This window comes from Protopterus annectens, chromosome 3.part0, assembly GCF_019279795.1.
Source record: "Protopterus annectens isolate FY-2018-M chromosome 3.part0, PAN1.0, whole genome shotgun sequence".
Lineage (NCBI taxonomy): Eukaryota > Metazoa > Chordata > Ceratodontiformes > Protopteridae > Protopterus > Protopterus annectens.
In genome coordinates, this window is record NC_056731.1 from 1,827,301,017 (window position 1) to 1,827,321,016 (window position 20,000).

Sequence of the window (20,000 nt, forward strand, 5' to 3'; positions counted from 1 at the left end):
TATGAAAAAATGCAGTAACAAATGACTAAATAAGGCTCAAATCTGTCAGTAGTTCACAGTTCTGCCACAACTGTGAATGAAACTATAAGACTAAGATCAAACATGGTTTAAAATAAACAGCTAGCTTTTATAAGTAATTCTCCTCAAGGAGATAGAAGTGCAGTATAATGTAGAAAGACAATCTTCCCACAACTGCAAATTAAGCCACAAGACTAAGGTCCCAGAACAAAGTAAAACATACAAGCAAATAATATTCTGGCTAAAACATGAAAAAAGGCAGAAAAGTACAAAGTATCACCACACAGGTCATTATAAGTGCAAGTTAAGTATTGAAATAAAACCTTTTTTTTCTTTCTTTTTTTTTTTTTTTTTTTTTACTTCTGAAATTACATGAATATAAGCTTTTTCTTTATATGCCAGACAGTATGGAGTGCTTGTTTTATTACTAAGACTTCTTGCATTACACATTATTTTGGCATTTTTTTGGGAGGGACTTGCTAGTGCCTCAAAGATGATAAACTTGTCCAGACATCTAATTTTAACATGGAACCTTACTAGTTGCACATACTGCTCTGTCACTCCAGTCCAAGTAATATTCCTCCTCTTTACTTCAAGGGTTCAAAATCAGATGAAGCATTTTTTTTCAAGCAAACACAAAGTAAGGATAACCTTTTACTATACTGCTTTACTATGTTAACTAAACTTTTTGTCTAGTGTACTATGTGTTGTATCATCAGCCTGTGCTAACTTGTACTTACTGTATATCCTGTTACTTACTGCATAATTTATCTAGCTGTTTTACCTAATACTTATCTACTACATTTCTATCAACCTACAATCTTCTTTTACCTACTGTGTCATGTATCATGTTATTTATCTGTGCTACTTCTAGTGCTAGCTAGCTGTTCGACTTAAAACTTTACCTAACTTGCCAGGTCAGACTATGTCAAAGCTTGTCCTAAAACGAATTGACTGGTTCCAACATTGTGTTTTTCTATGCCATCAACCTGTATTTCTCTTGCACTCATTAGTGCATTTCTATCTATACTTATTGCATTATATGTCTAGACTTACTGTCTGTGTTTATCCAGTTCTAACTGCTTTAAATCAGTTACATCTAGTCCTAACTGGGCTATCATGTAGTTTATATAATACTTAATTTTATTACCCCTTCCATGTTAACTCCTTTACTGATATACATAGTCTGTTTTTTGCCAACTAATCTGTGCTTTATTATTTGCCTTAGCCTGTATTGTATCAAATAAACTGTGATTTGTATATTATCACATTGTTTTATTATTTTGTATTGTACATCTAGATCTGCTTCTTTGTGGCACTGAGACAATTTTCAGATTAGTTTGCCCGTGTTGTGTGAGTAATTTGAACTTTTGTTGATTATGTTGTTTTGTCTAAATCTGCTTTGTTGTAGCACTGAGCCCGAGAGTACATTACTATGTATACCTGCCTCATATATTATACTCTATTCATCTGCATTATGCCACAAAACACTTTTAGGTAGCCCTCTTCAGGTTTAATTTCTGCAAGTCATTTGGGTTTGTAATACCATGATGAATGTACCCCCATTCCTAAGCCAGAATATGATTAGTTTTCATGAAATTATTAATGCTTCAGTCTTTGATGTTAGCTAATAGTGCATTTCTCAGCACTTTCACTGTGCCTAGAATTTGCACATTCTGTATTTCGTACAGAGTTACATGCATTGGTAATATAACTAACTATGACTGTAAATTCCTTTTTAATAGGCATGTTGTTCCTACTACTGTTGGAACTGTCTGACTTTCTTCCTTTCTCACTGGTCTTATTTTTGCCTGTAAATCCTGATATTTTATGACTTTGCATCTCCCTGTACATAAAACACTGTAATCTCTGGGTATAACAATTTCAATGGTCAATGCTATGGCCTACTATAGCTGGTTTTCTTGGATCTGTTTTTTGAATTGCTTATAATGGATGATCCCATGTGATGAACTTCATAATTTTGTATGTTTTGTGGTTCATGTTTCTTGTGTTACTCAGCTACTTCTATAGTATGTTTGCTCAATCCCCAGTGCAACAATCTTGCCACATTATTATGCCTTTCAGGGTACATGCCATGTATATCACACCCAGCAACAAGATGTGTGACTGTTTCCAGTTAATTTTTATAGAACCTGCATTTGTCTGTTTCTCCCACATGTTCAATGGACATTGTAAACCAACATGTATGTAGTCCACTATCCTGGGCTGCCATTACTAGTCTTTTATCTTTTGGTTTTAGTTCACCTCTTCTTAACCATTCCTTCAGAAGTCTTGGTCAGCATGAGGTTGTTCCAGAATCCCTCTGCATGTGCACTGCATTTAAGGATTTTATAATTTTCTTTCCTTCTCATCTGATCCTTTTTCTTACTGTATATTAATTCTTTTGTTTTTGATACATTCAGTTCCTGTCTGATTTTTGTCTTTTTCTGGTTTGATTTCCATTCCCAATTCAGACAGAAACACTTCTGTTAAACTAAGCAAGGATGCTGACTTAGAGTTCTTTTCCATGTTTTGAAAATTTCATTAAATTTGGATCTGGTGAGGTCAGTAGATATGTATGCAGTTCCGTGACTTTAGAGCTATATAAGTAATCAGTTTTCAGTATACGGTGATTTTTTTAATCATTTTTTAAGAGTGAAGCATTTTTCTTATTTTCCTGTTCAACTGATGCAATACTTTTTGGGGCCAGTCAATGACCCCAAAATGCTAAGTTAGAACAGGAAGAGCCGATTGATCTGTAGCTTGGACTTTATTCCTAGATGTCAAAGCAGTTTTCAATTTTAGTTTGTGTTTTAGTTTTATTACTGATCCTTCATCTATTCCCAAATGTGTATACACACCCCCCCCCCGCCCTGCTCAAGTTGTTTCATATCACATTCCTGTCTCAGATTAATATTTTCTTGGTGCTGCAGCTTTCCTGTTTTAAATGTTTCATTTGCACATTTATCAAGACAAATGACATTTGTATATTATCTGAGAAAGATTTAACCATTTGTATTTGTGCTTTCAACTCCTTGTCTGATGAACTACAGAATTTTAAGTTACACACAAAAAGTTAATGAGACATCTTTAAAAAGGTTGGTTTCTGGGAGCCAAACTGTAACCATAGCCTAATCTGTTTAGTACATAGCGTAATGGGTTAATGGCAAGACAAAACAGTGGCAGTGATAGAGAATCACCCTTGAATCTCCCCCTTTGAATTTTTATCCCTGGGATAATAATTTGCCCTTTGTCATGGCTCAGCTGCTAAGTGGTTTGCTACTGTTTCATGGTCACTGTAATGAAACTGATCAGTGTAGGGTGTATCTTATACATAGTTTAATAGGTTCATAGTTGTTTACTAGGTTAATGACCACAAGGGCCTTTTTAAGTCTAGCCATTCATCCCAAATCGCTGACAAGTTCTGGTACCCTTGATAAGTGTAAGCAGGGGCTTAGAAGATGAAACATTAACAAGCAGGGCCTGGGAGATTAAACATTTGCAGACTGCCTGTGTCCATTACAGACATTGGTGCCAAACCAGGGATAGATTTCCTGTTCCCCATCTGATTGTCCAAGTTACACTTGAATTAGGTGAGGAAGGAACTCTGCTTCACATGGATGGGGAGCCTGGTCTACAGATGAGATATTCTCTGGGATACATAACCTGTCTCTCCAGCAGGTCTTATTTATACCACAGGCAAGGTTTAAGTTTTTACAATAGGTAATTCTGGTGCTGTTTGTTTTGTGGATATGGAGGAGGTCTATCAGAGTGGGGTCTGACTATAGTTTGTATGCCAGGCATAGGTCATCCCTCAACAGCCTGTAGGAGATAGAATACAGGGCTAGGGCCTTGAGACAGTCTGCACAGGACTTGTTACTTAAACCCTGTATACTTTTAGTGATGAACCACTGTGGATGTTCTAATTGTTGGATATGACTGGTTAAGTACAAACCAAAGGAGGCATTGTACTCAATGCTAGGTCTGATGAATGCTGAATACACTGGAATAATGACTTCCTTGGACCTAGATGCCATACTTTTATTTATAAGTTGGACAGCATAGAAAGATTTCCTCACTACTGTAGGCGTGAGATAGTCAAAGCCTAGATTACTGCCTTTGTGTGTCCCCAGGTCTCTGACTACTCAGTTAACACTTAGGAGTGTGTTTTCAATATGCTAGTTACCAGGGGTAGATGACTTAATGAACAATATTATTATGCATTTCTTGTCATTTAGTTTTAGTCCATGGCTAGGAGTTTTTTTACTACTATATAAGATGTTTGATACAGGAACATAATTAAGTCTGATGAAGCGTCCTGGTGACGTGAAAGCGCTCACTGTTTTTCTTTTTGCCTTAATAAACTTCATTTTTGGAATATCTTTGCAGTTGGAATATATTTGCTGGTGATTTGGTTGGCTTCGATTGTCGTGGTGTATCCTCTTTATATGTTTTTTTGGTTTTAGTCTCTAGAAAGTGTCCCTATGCTGCTTCCCTCACTATGAGCAAGACAGAAACACTAATCCCAAGATGACTACTGAGAGGCAGAATGTGGTCTCTCCAATAATTGGTGGTCTTGGAGTAGATGTTGCAGATTTTAAAGTTAAGAGTGAAAAATTGGTTGATATCTTAAGAGCTACAATGTACACTAAGCAGTTAGATATGAAAGATGAAGTAACTTAAGCTTTAGTTATCGAAGCGGAGAGCAGCTAATTTTAAAAGAGGAAGATATATTGGAAGGGGGTGGGTACTTTGTATTCTGCTTCTATGGAATACAGTGGCATGGCCAATAAATTTAAATAGTTAAAGGGAGTGGTTTCATAAAATGATAAGTTTGTCCTTACTTACAACAGGAAATGAAAGGGGAGAGGGAAGGAGCTATGTGGTCAAATTAGAATAAGGGGAAGACAACTAGAAAGACAGTTGAGTTTAAAAAGACAACATTGCCTGGGTGGGAGTATAGGGAAAAAAAAATCTGCGTGGCTCACAAGTTGCACAGCTGTAGTCTTCCTAGTTTAAATGTGCAATTAAAAGCAGAATACAGATAAAACATGGTGTAAAGAAAATAAATCACAATGCACATTTGCAATACAAAATACAAGAAAGCAAAAGCAAGCTAACCTTTTCCTCAATGCAATCTATGACAGAGTTCAAGTGAGCTTTTCCAGTAAAGCCTTGAAATGTTTTATTTTACCGCTTAAGCAGAAGGTTTTGTTCTCGTTCTACCCTCACTTCCATAGGCGGCCTAAGGCATAGACCAACTAGGTGGCCACCTAGGGCGCCGCAGTAGCAGGGGCACTTTTCCAGTATTTATTTGGTGTAGGTAGACCAGGATGGGGGCACCGGGTGGTATGTTTGGGGGGGCACTGTGGAGCTCTTTTGCCTAGGGCACCAGTTGACCTAAGGCCAGTTCTGCTCACTTCACAGGTGATTAACCTTAATTGATCTGCTCTAATTTCTATGTGACTCACAAGAGACACAGCTGTGTCTCTTTTCTAGTTTAAATATGCCATTAAAACCAGAATACAAGTAAAACACAGTGCAACAAAAATAAATTACAATATACAGACTAGAAGAAGGCAAGTAAACAATACAAAATACACGAAAGCAAAATCAAACTAATCTTTCCCTCACATCAAGTTGTGGCAGAGTCTGGGTGAATTGTCTTTGATCCATGAATATGGAATGTTTTCAGATGCTGTGTTTGTAATCTATCCATTTCACACTTAGATGTTACCCTTTTGCAATTCTGTATTATGGCTTTATTTAGCCAAAAAATGATCCTTTGTTCCATATGATTCTTTTTTTAAACATTTGTACTAGTGCCATAATTTATATTTTTAAATGACTATAAACTCTGCCTGTATTAGTTCCATTATATTCTTGTACATTGTTGTGAGCCAACTTATTGGTCTATAGTTTTTGAGGATCACTTGCAGATTCACTCTTAAGGAGCAGTATAACTTTTTTCTGTTAATAACCAATTTGGTCTCTGTTCAGGATACACATACAAGTAATTCTTAATCAGGGATAAATCTTTGTCTAAAGATGTTAATGCTTTTAGCCATAAGTTAGATACTGAATCTGGGTATGGGGTTTTCCATTTAGGAGCCTTTATTAATTTTGTATCAGTTTCTCTGGTCGTTACCTCAACCCATTTCATTGCCTCTACATTAGAGCACTTTACTGTTTCTTTTAATTCTTCTATCCATTCAGAATCGTTGTTATGTTCAACAGGGTCTTCATAAATACTTTTCAAAAATGTGCCTATTGCCTCTTTTTTGGTGTTGTTTCTTTTCTGTTTGCTTTGCTTTGTTTCCCAGTTCTTTATAAACTCCTTTTGGGTCATTCATAAATTGCTTATTTTGTACTTTTCCTTTATATTTATCTGCATACCATTTATGTTTTTCTGCCTGTGTTGATAGTTATTATTATTATTATTTTTAATATTATTATTATTATTAGCAACAATAAATCATAAATCTTGATCTGCTTTGAGTCAGTGTGTTGCTTCTTTCAGGTCAATCTCCCCAAGTATTTTTGATGTTGTGTTCCCTTTTCTATATTGTTGAAAAGTGATACTCCTTTTCTTAATTCCTTTGTAGTTTATCTCCTTTTCTTAATTCCTTTATAGTTTCTTTATTTGATGCTTTTGTGGTGACATTTACTTGTTCCTGTCCTTTACTTTGTTCCTCCTTGTTTTTTATAGTAGCACTTTATCCATTATCAGTTTAGTTGAGCAGTAACATGCTCTATTTATTTATGTTATATTGTATGAATTTCTCTTAATAGTCCTGATTACTGCATTCATCTGTATTATCAGTCTTCTAGCATTTTGGGTCTTATTTACTTTCAGTAATCCATTTCTTTCATCTGTCTTAATATGTCTATTCTTCTCTATTAAATCAGCAGGTCTTCCCTTAAATCATTTTCTTTTGGATGAGAGTGCCTTCTTTGCTATCTGTTTTCTGCAAGTAATCTATAGAAAGTTCCAGAAAATCTTTCTCTGGCATATCTTCTTCAGATGCCCCCTGTTTCACAAGCTGTTCCTTCATATGGAACACTTTGACATATCACTCTGGAATATTACCTACATCAAAGCAGCCACTGCTTCCTGCCCCTTCCCTTGCTGTCCAGCTTCAACCAGATTTTAGTATTGGTCTTCCACAGAAGACTCAAGAGAATAATTATGTCGCTAATCATCTTCATATGCCTCCTGCTCCACCTGTTGCTCCTTAATCTGATGACCTGTGATTGCATCATGCTGTGACATTGTCTGTGTTGGATTCTCCACATTAAATCCTAGGTAGAAGAAAGGGTAGCTGTTCCCAAGCTCTAGACTTCATAATGTCTCTAGTGACCTTAAATTCCTTGAAACATTATGTATATAACCTGATGTTTCCTTGCATGGGACTCAATATCTTAGCTGTTCCATCCTGCAGACATGAAACAAGACATGGCTGAGTTCACAGCTTATGCTGTTGAAGTTGAGAAACAGCTTATTTTGAGCAGCATCTTGATATAACCATAAATTATGCCACAATAGAAACAGAAAATAATTGATTTCGACAATTGGCACAGTAATTGCTGTCATTCTGTTGGGGATCCAGTGTATATCAACCTGGGAAGGAGATGTTCAGCAATCACAGGATCACTGGTTCATAGTTTAATAATAGGATATTGATCGAGTGGATTATATGTAGTCTAGCCACATTATCCTATATTGAATTAACAAAGACAGATAAATAACTGACACAAAAAAAGGATAAATTACATTGGACCTAGTTGCATCTCTTTTTGGTAAAAGCTTGAGGGGCCAGACAAGGGTGTACTTATTATTGTAAGTCCAGTCATTCAGGTTGTATTCAAAAAGGGTCAGAGAACTACTATGCTTTACAGCTGGGAGAGTCTATTCCATAAAAGTCCTATTCCCTGTATTGGAGATGTATAACTTCATTAGGTCCTAATTATATTGAGATAGAAGTTTAGTTCTCTTGAGTGGGTGTTGAGGGTGTTAGTTTTGTGGATCTGAAGGAGATTGCATATGACTGGATCCTTTGAGGTAGGCTCTGTAGCCTAGGCAGTGATACCCTCTCAAAAGATAATTAGTACATGGAAAAGACTGAGAGTAATGTAAGTGAGGGCATTTCTCAGCAGACATGTCCTTGATTGCCTTAGTAAAGAATCACTATAGTCTGTTGAGCTAGGAAAAGTGCTTAGATAAATGTATACCAGACAGGGCACTGTACTCTACAATTGGCCTGGCAAGGTAAGAATCAAGGGGGATGCTGCGTTTCTTGGATTAAGAAGGTATACGCCATGATAATTAGTCTGCCTATATAAAAGGATTTTATAACAACAGTCGACATGTGGTGGTCAAGGAATAGAGCATTGTCAATGAACGTGCCCAGTCCCTAATGACAGAGTCACTTTTTTAGGGGTTGTTGCCTATGTGATAGGAAGATGGGTGCCTCAATTTGCCGAAGGACACAATGTTGCCATTTCTTGTTATTGGGGTTCAGACTTTGATTTAAGTACCATACTTAGTGCATGTTAGGCCCTCCTGGAGAATTCAAATGTGAGTTTGGGTGTTTATGACAGCTTGCAGTTTGCAATCATCTGTCAGCCACAAGCCCTTGGTGTTGGCCTTGCTGTCAGAGAAGTAGAAACCAAAGAAAAGTGGCCCCAGTATAGATTATTAAGGTACATCCCTGGTAGCTACTCTATTTGTTGACAGCGTGCCACAAAAAGTAATTGTCAATCTACATCTGCAGCTTTTTAGTAATAGAACTATTTCAAAGAAAATCTGGTTTAACATTTAATGCTAACAAAACAAAAAGTTTACCGATAAACATAAATTAGAATAAAATCCTAAATAAGTTCCGTAAATATATTATTAATGAAAAAAATGAATTACTTGGGAATCATCATAATGGATAATATTAAATATATACCCCGGGATTCATTAAACTCCATGTTGGAATAGAATATTCTGACAAGGAGTGGACCGTGTCTGTGTAAGCACAGCAGTAGCAGTAGCACACCTTGCATATTCATGAAGGCGTGCTACTGTTATGGCTATGTGGACACGAACACCACTGAGTGTAGGGGGCATGTTTAGATAGTGCACGCACATCTAACAAACATCCCTGCACTCAGAAAGTTCCATATGACACTTCTGAAAAGCATTTCAGTGTCTGCTGACACTGAAATGAAATAATTTGAGTATTTAGTGTCTGGAGACAATGAAATAGATATGGGAGCAAGAAACAATGCAGAGGGTGTGTGACAGGTTCTGTCACACTCCCCCTGCAATGTAAAAGTGTCGTACAACCATAGCCGTCAACTGAAAAGGTTCCTCAGTATGCCCAGATGCCTGCCTCACATACTTCTCAACCTCCTAGAGCAAAAAAGCTGTACAAAGTCATAAATAATGAGGGGACAAAGGCACAAAAATAAGGACACTTTTTAAATATTGCACTGACAAACCCAGAAAGCTGATAGAATAAAAGGTTTGCAGTAGCACAGACTTGCTAAAGGGTATGAAGACTGAAACACAATTGTCTGCCATTTCAAAGTGCCATACAGCCATAGCCATCAACTGTACAGGTTTCTGCAGAATGCCCAGATGCATACCTCACATACTTTTCAACCTCCTAGAGCAAGAAAGCAGTACAAAGCCATAAATAATGGGGGGGGGGGGACAAAGGCACAAACATAGGGAACTTTTTAAATATTGCACTGACAAACCCAGAAAGCTGATAGAATAAAAGGTTAGCAGTAGCACATACTTCCTGAAGGGTATTAAGATGGAAACACAAATGTCTGCCATTTCAAAGTGCCATACAGCCATAGCCATCAACTGTACAGGTTTCTGCAGAATGTCCGGATGCCTGCCTCACATACTTCTCAACCTCCTAGAGCAAGAAAGCTGTACAAAGCCATAACTAATGGGGGGGGGGGTTCAAAGGCACAAAAATAGAGAACTTTTTAAATATTGCACTGACAAACCCAGAAAGCTGATAGAATAAAAGGTTTGCAGTAGCACGGACTTCCTGAAGGGTATGAAGATGGAAACACAAATGTCTGCCATTTCAAAGTGCTGTACAGCAATAGCCATCAACTGTATAGGTTTCTGCAGAATTCCCAGATGCCTGCCTCACATACTTCACAACCTCCTAGAGCAAGAAAGCTGTACAAAGCAATAAATAATGGGGGGGGGGTGGCAAAGGCACAAAAATAGAGACACTTTTTAAATATTGCACTGGCAAACCCAGAAAGCTGATAGAATAAAAGGCTTGCAGTAGAATGGATTTCCTGAAGGGTATGAAGTCTGAAATCCAAATGTCTGTCAGTATGTTCTGACTTACACCCCAAGTGATTTGCTAGAAAACCACAGTCTCACTTCCTAACTTTGTAAGACCAATAATTAAAATCTGTCCCTATGTGTTCCTTTACAATTTCCCTTACTGCGACTGACAAGGAGTACAGATACATGTAAATAAAGTGGGTTTATGAATATTTTATTTTCATCCTAATGCATGTTTAAGCATAGCTGAGCAGGTGTGCATGTTATGGCCCACTGCCCGGCATTGCTGAAACATCCTATTAGGAGATAAATAAAAATATACAGCTTAAATACTCATGCCAAGATAGCATAGTGGTTAGAGTGCTGGCTTTGCATGCAAGCATTCATGGTTAGTTTTACATGGGAAAGCAGTGTTACAATTATTTTTATTTTAAATTATGTAGTAATTCATATTTGTCAACCAAAGTAGAGTAGCTTGTCTAAAATGTATGTGTGAGGGCATATAACATGTAAAATGACCCATGTACACAAGTGTCCCATACAGTATAGTCACATCCCATGGTAATGTGATGAAAGGCCATAGAGGGATTTCATGTATAGTAAATCATATACACTTACTAATATGTCAGTAATGATTAATGAAGTCATTATCCTGATATTTTTTAAAATGAAAATTGAGCAATGGTTAACAATGCTCACCTCTGCTTAGTCAGTGTAAGCATTGCTTAAATGTGAATGCTAAGCAGCAGTCATTTCAGCTAAATGGATCTGCACACAGTTAAGCAATGCTCAGCAATTACCCCTTTAAGCACTGTTCAACCCATCTTAACAGGTTTGCACATTGCTAAGCTGTGGTCAGTATTTTTGAAATGGCCCAATGAAATTGTGGTGTTATTTTTGAAATGGCCCAGTAGGTTCATAGGTTCATAGGTTGGTACTAGGCTATCAGCCCGAGGGCCTATACAAGCCTAGCCATAACAATTCCCTGGCTATTTCTTCCCACACTATTTACTTCCCTGGACCCCTGTCTAGCAGGGTGACTGATGTGATCCCCAGGGTGAATTTCCTTTCTCCCATCCAATTGTCAAGGTTCCTTTTGAAGTGGGCTAAAGAGGCACTCTGCTTGACATGTATGGGCAATGTATTCCAGAGTCTGGGGAGTGTCTGGGTCAGGAACCTATCCCTCCAGCATGTTTTGTTTATTGTGATGACAAGGTTTAGATCCCTGGAGCGTGTGGCTCTGAGGGATTGGGATTTCTTTAAGTGTAGCATGTCCAACAGCTCTGGGTTTGACATGGCCTTGTATGTTATTTAAACCATGCAATGATGGCAATGGGTGGGAATATAGCCTTATTTAAACCATGCAGGCTGGAATACAGCCATAACCTGTTTAGTTTGTTCTCTGCAGGAACATGTCTGGCATTAGAGAGGGAGCGAGATTTTGTGTGCAGCGCTGGGGCATCCTGGAGTTCAGGGTCATGGCTGAACTCCTCATAGAAAACCATGATGTCAAACTGCTGCAGGGCTAGTACCAGGGCTCTCATTACAAAGCAGAGGCCTGGGATCATCTGGCATGCGACCACCAGTGCCACTGTAATCCCCCAAACTGGTGATCAAGTAAGGCATCATTATGCTGACCTAAAGGGTAGGAAGGGGGAGGTCTTGGCCCAATGGATCCAAGATGCTCAGGACCGGCACGCTCCAGCAGTTGGCAGATATCCCAGATAGAGCTGTACCAAATTCTAGCCTGAGTATGTGATAGGTATGCATAATGTTTATTTCTCACCCCTACAGCTACAAAAGAGAGGGTTATGAACATCGACACCCATGCAGACAGACTGACAAGGATGCACTGACAGGCTGGTGAGTACAGATCTATCTTGCAGTATATAGTGCCATAAAGTAGAATGAGTACCTTATTTACTGCCTGTAGATAGATTGTGTACTGTATCTAATGAATAATATATGTTTGTCACACTAATAATTATCCACAGGATGTCTATTAATAAAAGTGCTATTTCACTGTAATAAAATATACAACAAACTGCTGTGTTTACTCTGGTATGTTGTTGTATAAATAGAATGTGTACAGGTTCTTTACAGCAAATATAGCATTGACAGCATGAAATAACTGAGGCTGTTCTGGGAAACAGCTAGTATGCATTGTAGTCTTGTGTTAACCTTTGCTTTCCAGATTGTAGTATTTCAAAGGAGTAATACACAGTACAATAACTATCTGCCATGCATGAATTTCAGGATTACAAGGTCAGACTGTCCAATCCAGAGAATATTAGTCAGAAATCAGTCAAACAAAAAACAGCAGTTTCAAAGTAGCGCAGTGTGATGGAAAACAGCATTGTTGATAATTTTAGTACACCCAGATGTGGTTTGAATCCAGGGAGTGGTACTGAGATGTGTGCATATATACACGACAGATGCCCTGAATATTCGTAGAAACAGTCAGAAAGTGTTAACAGATATTTTCCCTACAGGTCTCACAGGTAATAAAATGTGTGTAGTAGCTGTATGAAGGGTATACTTATACACCTGAATATGTCTAGAAACAGTCAGAAAGTGTTAACAGATATTTTCTCCACAGCTCTTACAAGTAAATAAATGTGTATAGTAGCTGTATGAAGGGTATACTAATATACCATGTACAACTGTTCCACTGTCCAAACCCATATACCTGCAAATGTCAGCAGGATAGGTACATACACCATACCCTCTTTCCGATATATGTCTCTCAAGTGTCACACTGTCACGGCTAGTGGTCACTGCTGCCAATCACCTTGGACACAGATAGGAATACAAGATCATTACAGGGTACTCTTCTTTGTCAAGTATGTAACCCTGACATGCACAAGACTCCTTCAGTAAAGTAGCCACAGTATACCCAGTCTGCCCCATACCATTACAGGTTGACAGTCTAGCAGGTAGGTATGTATGTGCCACAGAAGCTAAGGGCCATAGGTAGATGTAAAGTGAGGGCAGATCTGTAGAGTATTGAGCAGTACTGTTGTGAAAAATAGAACCCGACACAGTTGTTAATGGACTTTGTATTCTCTCCCCCCACATGTTATCTGCATCAATAATTATTATTCATATACTATGGGTATGTTGTTCACAAAAATATATTGTTGGGACATATGTTCTATTATTGTTCATATATTTCATTGGTTGCATATTAACATACCTTGTTCAAATACCATTATTGGTGGCCTGTTGCCATCAATTTAACTTGCTTGCTTTTAAAATGGTTACTGTTGTTCCATTTATGCATGTGTTCTGTTTGCTATGCAACTGTTTAAAATCTGTGGGTTTGGGCTAATGGGAACACCCATCCATGCTGTTAGAACTAATTTTGAAATGTGTTGTTCATGAATAACCTATATATCTGGGAATACAACAACATCATAGCATGTATGAGAAGGCAGATCCCAGCGGATCCACCTGTCCCACCCCACCTGGGCATGGCACCAGGACCCAGCATGTCTGGACACAACCCAGAACATCCTCCCCACTGGTCCTGCACCACCTTTGGTTGGAACCACTTCAGGGGATGGGGTTTTCCCCCCAGGGTGCAGGCACGGAGAGGAGCCCGTCACTCACCAACAGTTCTGGGATATGGTGTGCAGTGTCAGCATCATCTGCTCTGAGTTGGTTGGGCAGCTGCGTCAGATGTACGGCCACCTAGCATACATTGATGGGCAGGTAGCCCCTCTTGTCCAGCCCACAACACAGCCACTTTCAGGGCCATGAAGGTGTAGTGGTGACTGTCCACGGGGGGGTCTCACTGTATTCATTTGGGGGCTCATGGGCATTTGGTTCTCAGCTACCCTCCCCATCCAATGTGTTTACCCCCCTCATATGTCATATACCGCCCCTATCTGCTGTCTTGTGTGTCTTGTCTGTCTGCAAATGCTACCTATCCTACCCAACCTAATTCCCCAAACATACCTACAACCCTTACCCAACATCCCACTCTCACCTAAACAAAAAAAGAGCAACTGTCCTGCAAAAAAATCATTGCCCCATACATAGCTCTACATTTCACCCCCATGTACACTGTAATTAATCAATCTATCAACAAATTATTCTTCAAATGTCTCTTGCCAACACCTCTCCCTGTGGGGTGTGAGGCTGTAAATTCCAAATTTTACACATTATTCACAGCTGTTGCTGCAGAAGAAAAGTAGAGCTATGGTCCTTTCCTACACCCGTCCTCCCCATCCCTAGCTGGTTCTCCTAATGTTTTACCCCCTGCTTGCCCCCATTTCACACTTTCCTATCACCCTTTTTTTCTTTTCTTTAATTAAAATTAGCACTGGTGTAAGCAGGGTAAGTGCTGCTAAGTGAAGCTAAAGAGGGCTTAAGCATCTGTTAGCATTGCTTAGCTCCATGCAAAACCACGCAACCCTGCTTACAGCTGCTTAAAAAAGTGCCTTAATCACTCTGTCTTCATCAGGCCAGCAACAAAACAATTAGCCCTGTCAAGTCTCAAACCCAGAACGTTGTGCACTACAATCCCAGTAACATACCACTACACCATCTGAACTGCAAGAATTTGTAAAGCTTTTACAAACATATCATGCATTCTGGTCATTTAACATTAATGAAAAAAAAAATCATCACTTCCAAGTCTTGAACTCAGGACTCTGTACATTATAACCACAGCAACGTACCTCTACACCATCTAAGTTATGGGAATTTGCAATGTTTTTACAAACATATCATGCACTGCAGTCATTTCACATAAGGCAAAATCTATATCTGTAGTACTTTTATATACATATATATGCATATATAAATACAAATATATATATATATATATATATATATATATATATATATATATATATATATATATATATATATATATATATGTATAGGTATATGTATAAATATTTATACACACACACACACACACATATATATATATATATATATATATATATATATATATATATATATAGATATAGATATAGATAGATAACCATCATACTGCAAAAAGCCTGACAACGTGGGGGAATAAATGGCAAACAATACTGACTTCTTTGAAGTATGGCTGTTATACGTGTAGAAGTCAGCTAGAGTAGCATGGTTTGATTGTTTGATTTAATATATAATTCCTGATCGATTCCAGGTCTGAAGCACAAATGAATGTCATTATTTACTGATGTCAATGCTCACATCATCCCAATGATTTCTCAGAAACCCACAACTGTTATGGGCCCAGACCAAGCATATCAGCCACACATCTGGACAGTGTCTACATATCTGGACAGTGGAGAGGTATGACTGCAGTCATGTAACAGAAGAGAAAATCAGTGAGAGCTGCCAACCATTTCAACCAGCACCCTCTGAACCACAGTAAGACCAACACAACACTCCCCAAAACCAGCTCTGGGGAATTACCCATGTATTTCCAAATGCAGCATGCACTACAGAGATGGAACTGTAGGGAAAAGCAGATATTTGTGCTAAAATGTCCACCCACAACCATTTGCACCACAGTCACAGCAACATACTAGTATCCCAAATGAACTCTAGGGTAGTATGACTGTTTGAACAAACATATCCTGATTGCCAGTCACACACTACACTGACATATACTGGCCTAGCTCACAGTCTACTGGGAATCCTGAGGTGTTACAGGACATTTCTCAGTCGGCCCTTACAAACATATACACCTGATAGACCACCAGCAACTGTAGCAGCATACACAGTCAGAAAAGGAGCTATGACACTCACATCTGCTACTTTCCATATGCAGCCCAACAAACACTTATGCACAACACTGCTACACAATCTTGGCTGTCTGTTAACAATGGCCAGACATACATAACTCTCAACTGTACAGATCTCCACAGAATGTCCAGGGTGTGGGACCATATTTATGGCCACTGCAGCATACAACTTACAGGACTATGCTAGGTCACTGGGATGATACCAGGAGCACAGTCACTAAATAATGATATACCATACCTCTCATCCTCTTACTGCAAGACATCTGGACAAAGCATGACATACCTGGGGGACAGGGGACCAGAAAGAGGGGCATATCTCACATAATGGTGTTAGAAACTGAAACAGTTGCTGGTGTTATGGGGTTTGTTGTAACATAACATCCCTGAAGGATATGATGTCTGAAACACTAATGGATGTCAACATTTACTAACTAAAATCCTCACATTATCCTACTGATTTCACAAAAACAGAAGTTGTCTGAGGAACAGACCAAACATAACAGGCAAACTTCTGGGCAGTCTGTGAAAATCGGGACAATTGAAAGGTATGTCAGAGACATATCACTGTCACACATCACGTCAAGCAAAAAATGCATGTCCAGGCAAACTCTGTTAATCTAGCAATCCTGTATGAGTATAACAGCAATACTTACTTACAATCTCTACCCAATTCTGGAACTTTGTCCCCCATGTTGTTGGACCGTCTCCACATGTCTTGTCCTGAGAGGTATTTCACCTACAGTCTGTGAAGTTGAAGCCCCCACTCCTCCATATTGTTTTGCACACAGGCAAAGAAAAGGGGCAAGGCCCACATGAAGGACTTAATTATAGCACTGTGTTGCTATGGCATTGTCTAATGGAAAGACTTGTGCACCAAGGTTGGTAGCAACCTGATAGTTTTCCACCTTGTGGGCACCATTGTACGGAAGGCTGTCTACATGGCCCACCTCACAAATATGGGTATGTCATCCAGGAACCAGAAGGCCACAACATCCCTGTACTCCACCCTTATCAGACACATTACCAAGTACAATGGCTCCTTTGGCATGTACCTTGCCAAGCAAATGCAGCAGTTGCAGAGACCACAGAAGTTCCTGACCAGGCAATTCCAGGGTCTGCAACACCTATCCTATCTTATACAGGTAGGCTGAAAGCCCTGTCCATGTACTCAGTCTCATACATACTGATCATAGGTGACCTGTGTCTGGCATACAAGGCCATGTTCAAACCTGCCTTGATGGTGTTTCGGCATATCTGCAAGACAGATTGCACTCATGTATCATACATGCAAGGCCCTCACTTGGTCTGTGACATGTATAGTAGTTGTTGGCGGGGTAATGTAGTGTCCCACATAATACACTGTCTGTAAAATACACTCCCTCCCCATGTCTAGCAGTGTACATGTATATCCCTCTTGAAGAAGAAGCTGGATGACTGCATGGGAAATGGATGAGACACCCCTGGGATCCCGTGTGTGTGTCCCAGCTGGACAGAGGAAACAGGTGCTGGCTTGGAAGGGGCATGAGCGAAAGTCTGGGCCAGGCTTATGAGGGCATCAGGGCCAATAGCCTGGTATTATCTTATGAGGCTATGCACCTAGTACTTTATATGTTTCCTGTATGTAACACTGTCTGCCCTACAGTGTTGTCTGAAATGAATCCCTGTGAGTCTGAACTGTGTATGTACTGCAGTGATAGTATATAGTATCATCCCCTCATCAGTTATCATCACATATCATTACACCTTGTCATTGTGTGTGGTCTGTATAGCAGTAAGTCAGCTCTTACAGTACGTGCATATGCGCTTGGTGACACTGTATAGCTCACTCCAATAGCCTTGTTCTAGGCCACAATTACCATTCTGCTGCTAGGCCCTTCACACAGTTGGATTTGTCACCCTTTATTGTGGGCTTGACAGTAGCAGTGAAAGAGATAGATTGCAGCAGGAAGAACTACTGTAAGGCCTGTCCTGAGGGACCCATAGGTGTCACAACTGTGCCAGACTGAACCAGGAATGTATGTGTGTGTGTGTGTGTGTGTGTGTGTGTGTGTGTGTGTGTGTGTGTGTGTGTGTGTGTGTGTGCGTGCACGTGTGTGTGTGTGTGTGTGTGTGTGTGTGTGTGTGTGTGTGTGTGTGTGTGTGTGTGTGTGTGTGTGTGTGTGTGTGTGTGTGTGTGTGTGTGTGTGTGTGTGTGTGTGTGTGTGTGTGTGTGTGTGTGTGTGTGTGTATCAGCAAACATAATACTGCAGGGTATTAATTTACATATGTTGTGTTCCCCTTACAGGTGAACACAGGGGTTGGCGTCCTTCCCCCTCACAACCTGATGTCAGTGTCTTAACGGACTCCCATGATGATGGTGGTCATAGTGAGGCACAGGTGGGGTTGTCAATGCCTGGATATGTGCCATTGTGTGGTATCCCACTTTTGAACACCATGTCCCCACACAGAGTCAGTATGCCCCCACATGCCCAGTCCCCAGCAGCCACGGATAATGGACAGGTTAAGGGTGGTGGCATGGAACAGGCTAGTGTGGAGAGTATGGCAAGTGTGAGTGTAGACACCAGCCATAGGTATAGCGCAGGTGAGGTCAGACACAGGCAGATGGAGATGGGTGCTCAACAGAAGACTGCTGCCCAATAAGCCCCTGTTGCAAGTGCCATGGCAGGTGTCATCAGATGCATGTTATGGTCTGTCATGGAGACACAGGAGCGTACTGACTGCAACACCAGATAGATGCTCAGGGTCATGAATGCAGTGTTCCCTGCCATGCATGATGACCTCCACAGCAGTTGTGATGCCATACATAATCTTGCCAATGTTGGGGATAGACAGCAGGGAGACATTGTCTTTGCTCACCCATGAAATGTCTGTACTTGAGCATGTAGTGTGAGTAGGGCATTGGCCAGATGGACCTAGGTCAGTGACACAATCAACTGTGAGCTCACATGGCCATGCACATTCACAGTCTCATAGTGGCAGTACCAACAGCGCTATTAAAGGGAGGGTGCTGTCCACACCACACCAGAGCAGGCCGTAGGACCATTCTCCTGGCCAGCCCCATCAGGGATATGGGTCCAGCAGACAGCAGTTACCATCAGGGAGTAGTACTGCATCTGTCCTTGGGCCTGGCGATGCCAATGATACTCCTGGCAGAACCAGTTACCACATCCCTGCTGGGAGATGGTGAACCATACAACCTGCCTTGTATGGTCCACACCTGTCCAACATAGCCCTGTGTCAGGCATCCACATTGCTTACTGTTGTGCAGACAAACACTCACAAACCCTTATCCCAGGCCAGTCACCACCAGACACACACAGCTTCTCTGCATGGCCCAGTTGAACATCACCCTCTGGACGCACACACCACACACACACACACACACACACACACACACACACACACACACACACACACACACACACACACACACACACACACGCACACGCGCACACGCACACATGCACACGCGCACACGCATACACACACACACACACACACACACACACACACACACACACACACACACACACACACACACACACACACATGATGTCAGCCATGTGTCCCAGCTTAGGCCTCTGGAAATCCAATACCACAACCTGTCCATGTGATGATACATGTACCACAACCCTGTTATCCATACCATCGATGCACGGACATGCTCATATGGGTCTGATGCACAGGGTGACTATAGTACAGTGTAGCAATGACATGCTGTGTAAGGTGCTGTCTGCTGGCAGTAGTTATGGGTAAACATTGAGGTGCATGTACCTTGTTATACATGATGCGCTATTGCTGTTAGTACTGCTGACTGACTGTAGTGTCATGTACTGTATTCTAGTTGTGTTTCAGGTGTCTGTGTGTCTCCAGGCTGTTGGCCTGCTGCTAGTAGCAATGATGCATAAGGTGGAGTGGAAACA